General features: G+C 35.9%; 1 non-coding gene and 1 pseudogene across 1 annotated transcript; one reads left to right on the top strand and one right to left on the bottom strand.

Moving 5' to 3' along the window:
• The window catches only part of LOC128520125 (collagen alpha-6(VI) chain-like), a 59095-nt pseudogene that overhangs the window by 8406 nt on the left and 35609 nt on the right, over window positions 1-15080 (bottom strand).
• trnaf-aaa (transfer RNA phenylalanine (anticodon AAA)) lies at window positions 7242-7323 on the top strand. The gene has a single exon. It is a non-coding gene; the product is annotated as a tRNA-Phe (tRNA).

The following is a 15080-nucleotide window of genomic DNA, read 5'->3' on the forward strand; positions in this document are numbered from 1 at the left end:
TACAATGTACAGATTCCAAATACCAAAAACTGTTATTTGTTTCATCATTTATGGGCCTGACTGTTTGATAAATAGATGGCATTCTGTTTGCTTGTAAAAAAAACAAAAAAACTTCTGTGTTAGCACCTTCAAGTTTTTATTTGGCGAAGAATTTAAATAATCAAATTTGTTAAGTTTGGAGATGAAACCAATAAGTAGCTAGAGATGAATGTCAAGCAAATAATAAAGGATCAGTTAAATTTTGTAATTATTTGAGGATATTAAGAGGTGCCTGTATTGTGCCTCCACATAAAAGGAATCTAAAGGTATGGATCTAATGCATAGAATAAAGGTTTCCAATGGGCAAAAAACGGCGTGTATACCATGTAAAAAAATTTTTTTTTTTATATATTAGCACTAGATGAGTAAAAACAAATTAACTGCTAAAGCCATGTTAAATAAAGGCATTTTTAAAAGTGTATGTATTTTCATTTTCATTTCTCAAGTCCTGCCACTCAACTTCAGTACCTCTCAAGATACCATTTTCATTTACACAGGAAGTAACAAGTAATTAAGATCATAATTAGAGTTATTGTTTGCAGATGATCATGTTCTAGTTCACACAGAGGTTGATTCACTGCTTAGAAAGCATAAGAAAAACCTGGATTTACCATTAGCTTTAAGAAAATGCAAATCCTGTGCCAGTGCCAGGATGTCCGCATCTTTCCTAAAATCTGCACTGATTACTACAAACTGGATGTGGTTGGAGAATTTACCTACAGACTCTACATCTACAAACAATGCTTTCCCTTGACTTTTCTCTGACTATGACACTGAACATAGTGTTTATAATAAATAAACATATTTAATATAGTGGGATTAGTGGGAAACATTGCACAATAAAAAATAATAAGCAGCATGGACTCTAGAATATATAAAAAATATGGTTACCTTACTCAGGCTATATGGTGGGTCATCTCAAGAAATTATGGATTTAAGTTTAATAGGTGCATCATCTTTACCTACAACTGTTTCTAAAAAAATCTATCTAAACTGAGGGTAATATTTAAAAAAAAAAAACGTACCTGTTGTCCAGGATATCCTGGAAAACCAGGATCTCCCTGTAAGCAGGTAAAATGGAGTTTTTTTGGTTAGAACGTCAAGCTTTACCATAAAGAAATACATTTTTGGTTTACTAATAATAGTACTTGTATAGACCTTCTGTCCTTTAGGTCCTAGTGACCCATATCCATCTGGACCATCATTTCCCTGTTGTGAAGAGACAGTGAGAATTAACAGTGAAACATAGTTTAATATGTCTTAAAATGCATTTTGTTATCATATTGTTCTTTTTAGTTTATTTTTGTTATGTTCTGAACTGCACCTCTTACCGGAAGGCCTCTGTTCCCCAGTGGCCCGTCTACTCCTTTATTTCCAGGTTCACCTGGCTGACCCTACATAAGAGCATAGAATTTTACAGTATATGTATACTATACATGAGTATACAGGGAACATTTAAATATGCATGTAAAGTGATGTAAAAATACCTTTTGTCCCCTGGGTCCCACACTTCCTTTAGAACCATCATTTCCTTGTGTGCCAGGCGATCCCTAAAGGAAAATTATTACTTTTATTAAAAAAAACAAACAAAAAAAAAAACTTGCATACATTTATTTATTGCACGGAACTGTAAAATCTTGAAAGATACCTGAGGTCCTTGAAATCCAGGTGTGCCTTGCTGCCCTGAATCACCAGTGGGACCTTGTGGCCCCTAAACAGAAACTGAAAGTTAAAGCATCTAACAAATAACTAAATTAAATAGCTAAATAATAATAAAAAATACAGTTTTTAAATTTAAATGTTAAGTGTATTCATGAGGGCCACCAACTGCTTCATTTGCGTTACCAGTCTGAAGTACTTAATTCTGACTCTTTACCTTAATGTGACACAGATCTGTTTTTTTTTTGCCGGTCTGAACACAAAAATCTGATATTTTCAGACCGGATCCTGATCTGATACATACCTAATATTTGGTAATGCGGCTTGAATGAAAACGGGCAGATCGAAATTCATGTGACTTTTTGCCTCTGTGCATTTATGGGACACTTGCAATGCACATACAATCTGACCAAAAAATCTGAATTGAACAAAATGGCTTGGAATGTAATCATAACCATAACACAATGTTGAATATACATTGCATGAAATTTAGACATTTCAAATGCCTGTGTAAAAAAAAATCCTGATAGTATCCTATAATCCTATATCCATAAAATATCTGGGGAAAAAAAATGGTTCGGGCTATGTAAAGAATGTGGCAAATGTAAAGAGCCACATCTAAGGTACAGAAATCAACCTCAAAAAGCTTAATATGGCAGATCTTTTTAAGTTATGGTCTTCTTTGGCATATTGCAGTCCAGTATATTGCCTGAAATTAAGATTTCTTTTATCACTTCCGTCTTGTTAATGCTTTTTTCCCCCTAATTGCCGCAGTGTATTGATGTCTTGTAAACAAAATATAATCAAAAACACAGGAAAATTTCATCAGTCTAAAAACAAAGGACCTGTGGCCCTGAAGGTCCGGGGTTTCCTCTTGATCCTGTTTCTCCTGAAGGTCCGGGAGTGCCCTAAAGTTAAGCGGTAGGAAGCATATTAAACTTACTATCATTATTTTAGTTTAAACTTTTATAATATTTAGCAAATTATATACACAGTACTTTATTGTTTAGACTTCTGGAATTGTTTGGATTTTGTTATCAGTGCGAAGTAAGACTTACTGGGGGACCTGCAGCACCTCGTCTTCCATTTTGACCCTGGGAAAAAAATATAATAAAAAAACAAACAAACCAAAAAAAAAAAAATATATATATATATATATATATATATATAATTATTTGAAAATGTAAGAGGTATAATTTCCTAATTTGAAATTCATTACAACATATGTGTTTTAAAGCCTACAGGGGGAGACCTACAGGATGGCCGGTATCTCCACCCCTGCCTGGGTTTCCTTCTGTTCCTGGTACACCCTGTAATTGCAGCACAGAGTGTCAGAGCGTTTTACTGTGCTTTATAGAACAAAATGATGCTTATTTCCCTAAGTGTGGTATAGGTAACAACCATACACATATTGCATTTCAGTATTCCATATAACTTTAGAGGTAACAAATGTTAGTAGTAAAACTTATAGTTATGGATCTGAAGCCAACAATAAATATAATTCTTTCAAGAAATAGCAACATACCAGTAAACCTGGGTTTCCAATCTCACCCTTAGGACCAGGGACACTGTTGTCAATTCCTGAAAGACCCTTCATAAAAGATCAGGAGATGAGTGATGAGGGACAGAATTGACAAAAAACGACAGAAAATTACTATTATTACAATATATTTTGTGTCATGTTTAAATTAATAACTTAATAAACATTTCAATCTGAAATATATTTGTAAAAGACTTTGACACATCAAGGTCAGAAAAAGTCAGCATACTGAAAAATGAAAAATGTGTTTAACTGTCTAATAATAATAATAATAATAATAATAATAATAATAATAAAAATAACAACAAGAAGAATTAACTCACAGGATCTCCTCTCAATCCTTTTTGTCCTGGTTCACCTGGAATTCCTTGGACACCCCTCTTGCCCTTTACAATAAATATAAAATTGTACCTTTAATAGTCTAACATTGTAAGCAAATATACTTTTTTAAAAATGTACCATCTTGATTTTTTTAAAAGAACACAGAGATAGTAGATAAGAAATTACATCAATTAAGACATTAGTGTAAAAGCCTGAAAAAATGCTAAACAAACAAAACAAATAAATAAATATGTAAAGCAAAAGAGACTATACTTGGCTGCCTGGATCGCCTGGCTCTCCTGGGTATCCTGCTAACCCAGCCACACCCTAAAAAAAATACATAAGAAATTGACCTGCTACAGTTACTCATTTAAATAAACTACCCATTTGTTTCATGGGTAATACTTTTATTTAAAATACACCAATCAGCCATGACATTAAAGCGATTAACATTAAAACACTATGTTCCCTTGTGACACCAAGCCAGGTCTGGCCTCTCATGATGTGGCTCTGAAGGGCCTCTGGGGCGTGTTGTGGTGTCTCACACCTGAACATTGGTGGTGGGTGTTGTAGGTTGTGGGGCCTCCATGGACAAGACTTGTTTGTCCAATGCATTCTATGGGGGCTCGATCAGATTTGAATCTGGGAAGTTGGAATCTGGAAGCTGGATCGTTGGCCTTGGGCTCTTTTCTTGCTGCACCCTGTGTGTGGCAGTACTGTGATGAACTGGGTGTTCTGGTACCTTTCTCTTGTGGCCTGCACTCACTTTTTCAGATGATTTGGGATGCATTTCCTTTTCTGTGGGATTGGACCTGACATCTGGCCTTTGTTCCCCATGTGTATAAATGGGCCTTCGATGCTCGTGATCCTGTCACCATTGGTTGGTGTATAGTGTTGGTGTATAGTATGGGATCAATTTAATTCGATACACCTGTCGGTTGTGTTGATGTTATGGCTGATCATTGTACAATACATTACATTACCTGTTCTCCATTTACTCCATCCACACCATGTTCTCCAGCTATTCCCTGTCAAACATAACAAAAAAAATCTTATAATATTCTGCTTCCTTGTTATGTCCTGTAAGTACAAACAATTGCTGTATTTAAATACATATGAAATTTGAATGTGTTTTTGCAAGTGTATTACATTTAGCTAATCCTAATACTTGCCTTTGTGTCAGATTACTTATATGGAATGGTGTTCAAAAAGTCAAGTTTTTTCTGTAACAATGCAAACCATCACTCACACACCTTATTATACTGTATGTTAACTGTAACCATCCATACTTGAGGTTCACTTTTAAAGCTGCCAGGACATATGAAGTAAGCAATGCTTTCCAAACAATTTCTGTTTCATTCTAAAAGTAAAAAAATACTTCAAAAAACAGTATTTATATTCAGCCGTCCGGGTCCACCATTATTCTTACTATATGTTGCCACTTGGTGACGTTATTAGACAGCACAATGCATGCCTCCGTACACAGATGGTCTGCAACTGTACACCTCTGCTGAGCCAAATAATGCAGCAGCTTTACTATTTGCCTTCTGCATCTTAAATAAATAAATAAGCAAATCATTTCTTAAAGTTATATGAAAGCTAAATAATGCTGCAGCTTTAAATTTCATTACTATTTGCCTTTTGCCCATAAATAAATGGATAAGCAAATAATTTTGTTAGGTTATATGAAAACAAAACTAAAATCCTACTAGAGAAATTGATCTTAATAATCCAGGGACACTTTCTCCCTGGATTAAAACTGAGGGTATTGGCCTTGCTGTTACATTAGGTTCAAATCCAAACTTCATGTCCCATATTAACAAGGTGTCGAATACCTTACACTTTTACCACCTTAGAAACATAGTTAAACTATGACTGAAGAATTGATTCATGTTATTTATTCAAGCTGACCTGATTACCATAATGCACTATTTACTGGTCGCCTAAAAAATAAAACAACTTCGCCCATTGATCATCCAAAGCCTGTTTAATGAACGTTTTCAGCAACTGGCAAAAGAAAAGGAAGGTGCATGCCTCCTCAATTACACCACAGAATTATGAAATACATTATCTTTAGACATCAGAAAAGCCAGGTTACTGGAAGCTTACATTTTACTGTAGCTTTTAAGTAGTTGTGAGTTTCCTGATGTAGTTGTTTTTTTGGCTGCTCATGTCGTGCTGCTGGCACAGCGGACCATCCAATCCACATACAACTTTGCACAGGTTTTACACGGGATGCCCCTCCTGATGCAACTCTCCCATTCTATACATGGCTGAGTTTGGGCATTACCTACAGTAGGAACCACACCAGGTTGTACCTATAATCCTACCACTAAGCCACCAATGCTCCAGTTATGATTTTCCTGATACATTTTTTTTTTTTGCAACCTGCTTTGCACTGCTGCATTTTCTTGATGCTGTAAAACTTAGTTTAATTTTATTTTACATTTTTTAAATTTTATTTCTGTTTTTATGTTTATTCTATGTCTATTTGCATTATTGTAAAGCATTTTAAGCTGCATTTCATGTATACAAGCACTATATAAAAATATATTTTTCTTCTTCTTTTTTTACTTAATGTAGGAAGTAATCCATATTGTAACCTTTGAATTGTTTGGTGTGTAAACATTAATGTGTATGGTGATTATGCCTGTTTAATTGGCAACAATCGTATGTGGCTTTTTACAGTACTTACTGTATCACCCCTGAAGCCTCTGCCACCCTGAAAATAGTTTTAAGACAAGGATTTCTTAGGTAACAAGCAAAAAAAGTAGTTTTATTTGCTATTTGTAGTATGTTCTGAGCTAAAACACTTCTACCTTTAAACCTCTTTTACCCTGGCAACCTGGATGTCCTTGGGATCCGTTCAAACCTTCTGGCCCCCTCTCTCCCTGGAACAACACAATGGTTTCAGTGTGAGCGATATATAGATTTGGTGTCTGCTTCGGGAAGTATATTAAGTTATAAGATTTTGATGTAGGCTAAACTACTGATACTGTAATAAATAATAATAGAGTCATACAACTCCTCCATCTTCTCCAGGAAATCCAGGATATCCTGCCCGTCCAGGAAAGCCCTGTTAAGTAGCAGCAGAAATGCGGTTTAAGAAAAAAAAAGTTCCAGTGCTTTCACTTTGTGTCTTGTATCAGACTGTATATGATCATTTATAATATTATGCTATACCTTTGTTCCTGGAGGTCCTTGAAGTCCTTGCACCCCCTCATGACCAGTACATTTACACATCACATTACAGCACTCTCGTAAGGCCACAGCACCCTAGAAAGAGTTACAAAAGAAGAGACCTGGGAATATTCATACACTTTTTTCAAAATGAATGCATTACAGTATATAATCTAATTCACATATTGTCCATTTATACAAGCAATACAAGTTCTGTGAGAAGGCTCAGATACCTCTGAGTTAAATGAACTTATTTAATGCAGTGTTTGTATTTGTATTTGTATGCACTGTTGGCCAGAAAGTTAAGAATACATTTACATCTGAAGTTTACATTCATTTAGGCTGAAGTAATTTATTCTGTTTTTAACTACTCCATATGAGTCATTTTAACAAACTATAGTTTTGGCAAGTCAGTTAGGACATCTATTTTATGCATGACACAAGTAATCTTTCCAACAATTGTTTATGAATAATTATTTCACTTATGATTTATCATTATTGAGTTGTCGTGGCCGAGTGGTTAAGGTGATGGACTAAAAATCCATTGGGGTCTCCCCGCGCAGGTTCGAATCCTGCCGACAATTAAAAATTATTTAGGGCAGTAGAGGCTCAGAGGGTTAAGGCACTGAGTTACTGATTGGAAGATCGGCGGTTCAATCCCCAGCTCCACCAGGTTGCCACTGTTGGGCCCTTGAGCAAGGCCCTTAACCCTATCTGCTCCAGGGGCGCTGTATCATGGCTGACCCTGCGCTCTGACCCCAGTTACGCTGGGATATGCGAAGAAGGAATTTCACTGTGCTGTAATGTATATGTGAGAAATAAAGGCTTAACTTAACTTATTATCATGATTTCAGTGGGTCAAATGTTTACATGTGTGTGTTTAAACAGCTTGGACAAGTCCAGAAAATTATGTCATGACTTTACAAGCTTCTGATTGAAAATGATTGACATCATTTTCAATTGGAGGTGTGCTTGTGGATGTATTTTAACTCCTACCTTCAAACTCAGTGCCTCTTTCTTTAATATCAAAAGAAATCAGCAAAGACCTCAAAAAATGTTAACCTCTACAAGTCTGGTTCATTCTTGGGAACAATTTCTAAACACTGGATGACACCTGAATTTCTGCTCAGCAAAGAAGCCACTGCTCCAAAAGCACAATTTCATAAAAAGCCAGACTATGGTCTGAAGCTGCACATGTAAACAAAGATTGTATTTTTGATTGCAAGGTGGTCTTTGGCTTGCAAGTGTTACTTTTTCTCCTCCAGACAATGATGGTAATTATGGCCATCTATCCAACAGTTAAACTTGGTGAAAACTGAAAATTAAACACCAGTAAATCAACCCAACTGAAATGCTGTGGTGAGGCATAAAGAGAGCTTAATTTTCATAAGAAAATGCACAAAAACCTCAATGAACTAAAGCAATGTTGTAAAGAAAAATGGGCCAAAATGATGTAAGAGATTGATAAAGTCATATAGAAAACAAAACTTCAAGTTATTGCTGCTAAAGGTGCATCCACAAGTTATGGAATCATGACATGTATTTAGTATGGCCAACCACATTTTTTTTTTTACCTTTTGTTATTATTATTTATTTTTGTAAAATAAATAATGGCTCAGTCTAAAAAGTAATATGTTGTTGTTTATCTGAGGTTGTATTTGCCTAATACTATATACACTACCGTTCAAAAGTTTTAGAACACTTGCAATTTTTTTTTTTTTTTTTTTTTTTTGTGATTTATTTTCTACATTCTACAACAATACTGGGGATTTCAAAACTATAAAGTTATATAGTTCAAAGAATAACATTCCAACCATGGAAGTTTCTTGTAATTATGTAACAACAAGAAAAACAACAGATAGTTGTTATTTTAAGACACAGAGGTCAGCCTTTCTGTAATAGTTCTTGCAAGAACAGTATTGTCAAGTGCATTTGCAAAATCCGTCAAGCACCATAATGAAACTGGCTCTCATAAAGGCCATCCCAGGAGGGCGAGACCAAAACCTACCTCTGCCGCAGACAAGAAATTCATTTAGAGTTATCAGCCTGAAAAATGACCAATTAACAGCTCCTCAGATTAGAGGCGTTATGAAGTCTTTACAGAGCATAAGTAGCAGAAACATCTCAATATCAACTGTTCAAAGGAGATTAATGCATTTTTTGAACGCCTTCAGCATTCCTTTACAATGTAGAAAGAAATAAAAATCAGGAACCATCATGGAGTTAGAAAGTGTTCTAAAACTTTTGAACGGTAGTGTATATATACACACTGTACATATTACACTATTCACTTACAATCTGTTTCCGCAGGTCACGGCCCACATTATGCATGCCAACTGTTAGAGGCTCATTGGAGCCAAATACTCGTCCAAACCCTATCTTTTGTAGGTCCATGACATGAGGGCCACCTTTCAGAGCTATTGGAATCAGCGCATGGACTCCTGTTATAGAAATACAAAAAGCAAAAACAACCTAGTGACTGACATTCTTGATTTTACGCACTGATGTGTTGTAATGCATGTTTAAGGTAATTTATAAAGAAGAAATATTAATAAAAATTATGTATACAGTATCATTCACTATCAAAAATAGCGAATGAAGTATATTCTCTTAATAATATTTACAGACTATCATTTAATTTAAACACCTTAACTAACTTGAACAACTCATTTTAACATTTACAAATGATTCAATAGTGACTCCTTACCACTTTTTCTGAGCTTCTCTGATGCCACCATAAGGTCATTAACAAATGCATCCAGTCCATCTGTAAAAATTACCATCACCTACAACAGGGCAGTTTAAGCATTCAGGTTATGGATGTTGCTCAATATCAAAATATAAGAATTTTTATACTATAAAGGTTTTCCAAATATTACTCAACATTAAAGTCTACACATTACTTGCTCTAATTACATTTATGCTGCTCACCTTTACACCAGCACCAGAAGTAGCAAACTTATCTTGAAATGAACGCAAGAGCTTAGTGTTAAAAGCCCGTCCTTCAATATTTTGATTCATCACCTTCTCTACTATGTCTTCATTGTAGTCCTCAAAATTTGTATCATACCGTATGTTGCCATTCGCATCAACCAAATGAAAACCAATGTTGGTTGGCAGAGAACGATGCATAGATACACAGCACAGGCTTTCCAGAGTGGAGATGCTTTTGATGATCTCAGGCACGTAGATCAACGGTTTATACTTGTCACTTGCCTGTGGTATTGAACTACTATGGAAGACATCAAACCCAATACCAATATGTACAGTGCAACCTTTAAAAAGAAGCAAATAGCGTTATTTGGTGGCTGTATGTTAAATGTTTATTTAAAAATAAATTAAAATAGCATATTTTTATATTTGCAAATAATAGAAAAAAAATTGCCGTCTATACTCACCCTCGGGGTCTTTTTGAGAAGTGCAGATGGTACTGATCACTTGTTGTGTTGTCCTATTTAATTTGAGATGGTCAAAAGAGTTTATAGTATAAAGCCTTTTTTGTGACCCAGCAATAATGTTGAGCTGCTGTGGGTTGATATCACCTATTCCAATCACAAAGATCTCAACGCCCATGAGCCTCAATCTATCAGCTGCTTTTTTGATGCCATTTTCTGATTCTCCATCGGTAATGAACAGAAGGTTCTGTGAAATTCCATCTTGAATGCGGCTCCCTTTACTGGTATGAAAGAACTCTTGGACTTCATTCAGAGCCTTTGCAATGTCTGTTCCACCGCCTATTTGGCTGATATTCTGAATGGCGTTCTTCACATCCACTGTATTATTATATTCATTCAAGTAAAATTCCTTTCTGTAGTGTGTACTAAACTGGGCTACACCAACTCTAAAAAGGTCTTGTTTGATGCGAAGATTGTCAATAAGGCTGAGTGTAAAATTTATCATGATCGTCCAATGCGGGCTTTTAATACTTCCAGACCCATCAATCAAAATGACCAAATCAGCTTTCTCTTTCTCACACTCTGAAAAACATTTAAGTCAGACTGAAATCAGAGGTTATGTAACAAGTTACTATAACGCTGAACTTGATATGACGGAACATTTTCTGGATATAAACAGTCTACACACTACCTTCTAAAAGTATAGGTGTTTGTTATGTAAATATGTTAGTTTCATGTTTTTTTTTTTTATAGAAAGGTCATCTGTTTTGCCACCCTACCCATAGCCCAGACATGCAAATAATATGATGTCACATGAAGAAACCTGTACTTGACATACTGTACATTCCTTTAAAACCTTTAATGTTTCCATAGTTGTTAGCCTCCCTCTTTTTATTGCGCTGTATATATAATCTATATAACAGAAAATTTTACCTTAGAGAAGCATAAACTATATTCCCATTGTTTTCAAACTGAGATAAAATCATTAAGACTTAAGCAGCAGGTGATGCTAGATACTACTACTGAAGTATGTGCATTATCCAATTTCAGTAATCCTTACGTGAGTTAAAATAAGAACCTTAAATTGAATTTCACTTACCTGGTTTTGTGTTGCTGCAGATCACCCTGGAAATATTTTCTTTTAAGGCATTCAATGCATTAAAGTCACCAACATGGAAAACCTTGCTTTTGTCTTTGGTTATGGTCTCAAGCTCATCTGTTTTTGCTTTACCCACTCCAATGCCATAAACACTAATTTTATGTTTTTGAAGCTCATCAGCAGCGGTGGGTAACTTCGTCGAGTCTGTGGCCTCACCATCCGTAATGACAAACAGCATCTGTGGAACACCTTTTGCCCCTCTTCCTCCACTGGGTTCATTAAAGTAATCCAGTGAGTAATGTAGTGCCATGGCTGTGTATGTGTTTCCACCGGTATGCTTTAGATCATTTATAGCATCCCGCACTTCTTGTTTATGGAAGTAGCGATTAAGGGGAAAGCTGATCCTAGGTGTGTCAGAGTAAAGAATAGTACACAAACGAACATTGTCTTTTCCAACCTTAGTAGTGTTTACCACTGAGTTCATAAAGAGCTTCATACTGAGAAAATCCGTATTGGAAATGCTTCCAGAGTCATCCACTAAGAAGACAACATCTGCTACTTGTGATTTCTGGCAATCTAAATAAATAAATAAAAGAAAGAAAGAAAGAAAGAAAGAAACACACAAAAGTAGGACAATTAATGCGTAGAACATTTTGATGAGGGTTGCCATATTAAAAGAAGACTGTACTGCGACACTATATACCCAAAATGATGTGGAAACCTGAGTGCTGAAGATCCTATTACAAAACCCTTGGCATTAACATGGTGTTATTCCCCTTTCACTGCTCTAACAACCTTCACTTTTCTGGGAAACACTTTCCACAAGTTTTGTTTAAAGTGGCTATGAGGATTTCTGCCTATTTAGCCTTAAAAACCCAAGAGAATGTGCACTGGTGTTGGGCGAGAAGCTGTCATTAAAGTAAATCCAAAAGGTGTTCAGCAGGGTTGAGATCAGAATTCTGTGCAGGCCACTTTCACACTGCCCTTGATAATCCATAGTTTCATGGATCCTACTATGTGCACTGGGGACATTTCTTGCATAGCTGTGTCTGAGCAAGAGCCTTTCGGCCTATTAAAAGGGAATCTTAAATGGTTATATAAAAACATTGCAGACAATTGTGACAATAGTTTTGGGGAACTGGCTGTGAGAGTCATTAAAAAAAAATCTTTACCAGGAAGTACCATTAAGGAAGACTTGGCCCACACAATTTTGCCCATGCAGTGTCTTTCTTTATTTACAGTGGTGTAAAAAACTATTTGCTCACTTCCTGATTTCTTATTCTTTTGCATGTTTGTCACACTTAAATGTTTCTGCTCATCAAAAACCGTTAACTATTAGTCAAAGATAGCATAATTGAACACAAAATGCAGTTTTAAATGAAGGTTTACGTTATTAAGGGAGAAAAAAAACTTAAAATCTACATGGCCCTTTGTGAAAAAGTGATTGCCCCCCTTGTTAAAAAATAACTTAACTGTGGTTTATCACACCTGAGTTCAATTTCTGTAGTTACCCCCAGGCCTGATTACTGCCACACCTGTTTCAATCAAGAAATCACTTAAATAGGAGCTACCTGACACAGAGAAGTAGACCAAAAGCACCTCAAAAGCTAGACATCATGCCAAGATTCAAAGAAATTCAGGAACAAATGAGAACAAAAGTAATTGAGATCTATCAGTCTGGTAAAGGTTATAAAGCCATTTCTAAAGCTTTGGGACTCCAGCGAACCACAGTAAGAGCCATTATCCACAAATGGCAAAAACATGGAACAGTGGTGAACCTTCCCAGGAGTGGCCGGCCGACCAAAATTACCCCAAGAGCGCAGAGACAACTCATCCGAGAGGCCACAAAAGACCCCAGGACAATATCCAAAGAACTGCGGGCCTCACTTGCCTCAATTAAGGTCAGTGTTCACAACTCCACCATAAGAAAGAGACTGGCCAAAAACGGCCTGCATGGCAGATTTCCAAGGCGCAAACCACTTTTAAGCAAAAAGAACATTAAGGCTCGTCTCAATTTTGCTAAAAAACATCTCAATGATTGCCAAGACTTTTGCCAACAAAAGTTGAACTTTTTGGAAGGTGCGTGTCCCGTTACATCTGGCGTAAAAGTAACACAGCATTTCTGAAAAAGAACATTATACCAACAGTAAAATATGGTGGTGGTAGTGTGATGGTCTGGGGTTGTTTTGCTGCTTCAGGACCTGAAAGCCTTGCTGTGATAGATGGAACCATGAATTCTACTGTCTACCAAAAAATCCTGAGGGAGAATGTCCAGCTATCTGTTCGTCAACTCAAGCTGAAGCGATCTTGAGTGCTGCAGCAGGACAATGACCCAAAACACACCAGCAAATCCACCTCTGAATGGCTGAAGAAAAACAAAATGAAGACTTTGGAGTGGCCTAGTCAAAGTCCTGACCTCAATCCTATTAAGATGTTGTGGCATAACCTTAAAAAAGCGGTTCATGCTAGAAAACCCTCAAATAAAGCTGAATTACAACAATTCTGCAAAGATGAGTGGGCCAAAATTCCTCCAGAGCGCTGTAAAAGACTTGCAAATGCTTGATTGCAGTTATTGCTGCTAAGGGTGGCCCAACCAGTTATTAGGTTCAGGGGGCAATTACTTTTTCACACAGGGTCATGTAGGTTTGGATTTTTTTTCTCCCTAAATAATAAAAACCATCATTTAAAAACTGCATTTTGTGTTTACTTGTGTTATTTTTGACTAATAGTTAAATGTGTTTAATGATCAGAAACATTTTGTGTGACAAACATGCAAAAAAATAAGAAATCAGGAAGGGGGCAAATAGTTTTTCACACCACTGTATATCCAGTGTTGGGAGACGTTACATTTTAAAGTAACTATTTACATTACAAAATTACTGTCTTTAAAAAGTAATCAATTACATTACAGCGTTAGTCTCTGATAAAAGTAACTAGTTAGAGAACTTTTCTATTGCAGAAAATGAAAAAACTCCTTTGTGATCCCTCATGCATGTTGTTTTAGTCAAGACCTTTATAATTATTCTACCATCATCACTTAGCGCCGTTTGGCCCGTCTCTCCGTTATCGGGGAGAGGCTTGGAGGATGACTTTCATATACACACACACTAACAGAATGACTGCTGTCTGGCTCACAGATTACATAAATTGCCTGAATAACGGATTACATTTTTGAAAATTTAACTAAATAACTGAGTACTTAAAAAGCGGACATACACGTTAGATTACTCAATACCAGCGTTGGGTGTAACGGGTTACAAAGTACTAGAGAACTTGGATTACTTTTTTGATGCAACGAGTAAGCCAATGCGTTACATTAGGTCCGCCAGCAAGTACTCAGTTATTTAGTTACTTTTTTAAAAATGTAATCCGTTTTTCAGACAATTTATGCAATCCGTGAGCCAGACAGCAGTCGTGTGTGTGTGTTTGTGTGTGTGTGTGAAAGTCATACTACAAGCCATGTAGGTGAGATAAGGGTATTAGTTGTTAACAGATTATGGGCCAAACTTCGCTGAATGATGATGGTAGAATAATTAAAAAGGTCTTAAAGGACTAAAACAACATGTGTAAGGAATCACAAACGAGTTTTAATTTTCTGCAATAAAAAAGTACTCTAACTAGTTACTTTTTTAGAAAGTAACACAGTAATGTAACTGATTACTTTTTAATGACAGTAATTTTGTAATTTTATTAGTTACTTTAAAAATTAATGTCCCCCAACACTGCTCGTTACTTTAAAAAACTACTCCAAGTACTTTGTAATGTGTTACACCCAACACTTTTTATATCATAGTCATATTTGGTTTCTTACATCTAAATTTTTATCTTTTTTCAATATATCTGTATA

This window comes from Clarias gariepinus, chromosome 4 (genome assembly GCF_024256425.1).
Source record: "Clarias gariepinus isolate MV-2021 ecotype Netherlands chromosome 4, CGAR_prim_01v2, whole genome shotgun sequence".
Taxonomy (NCBI): Eukaryota; Metazoa; Chordata; class Actinopteri; order Siluriformes; family Clariidae; genus Clarias; species Clarias gariepinus.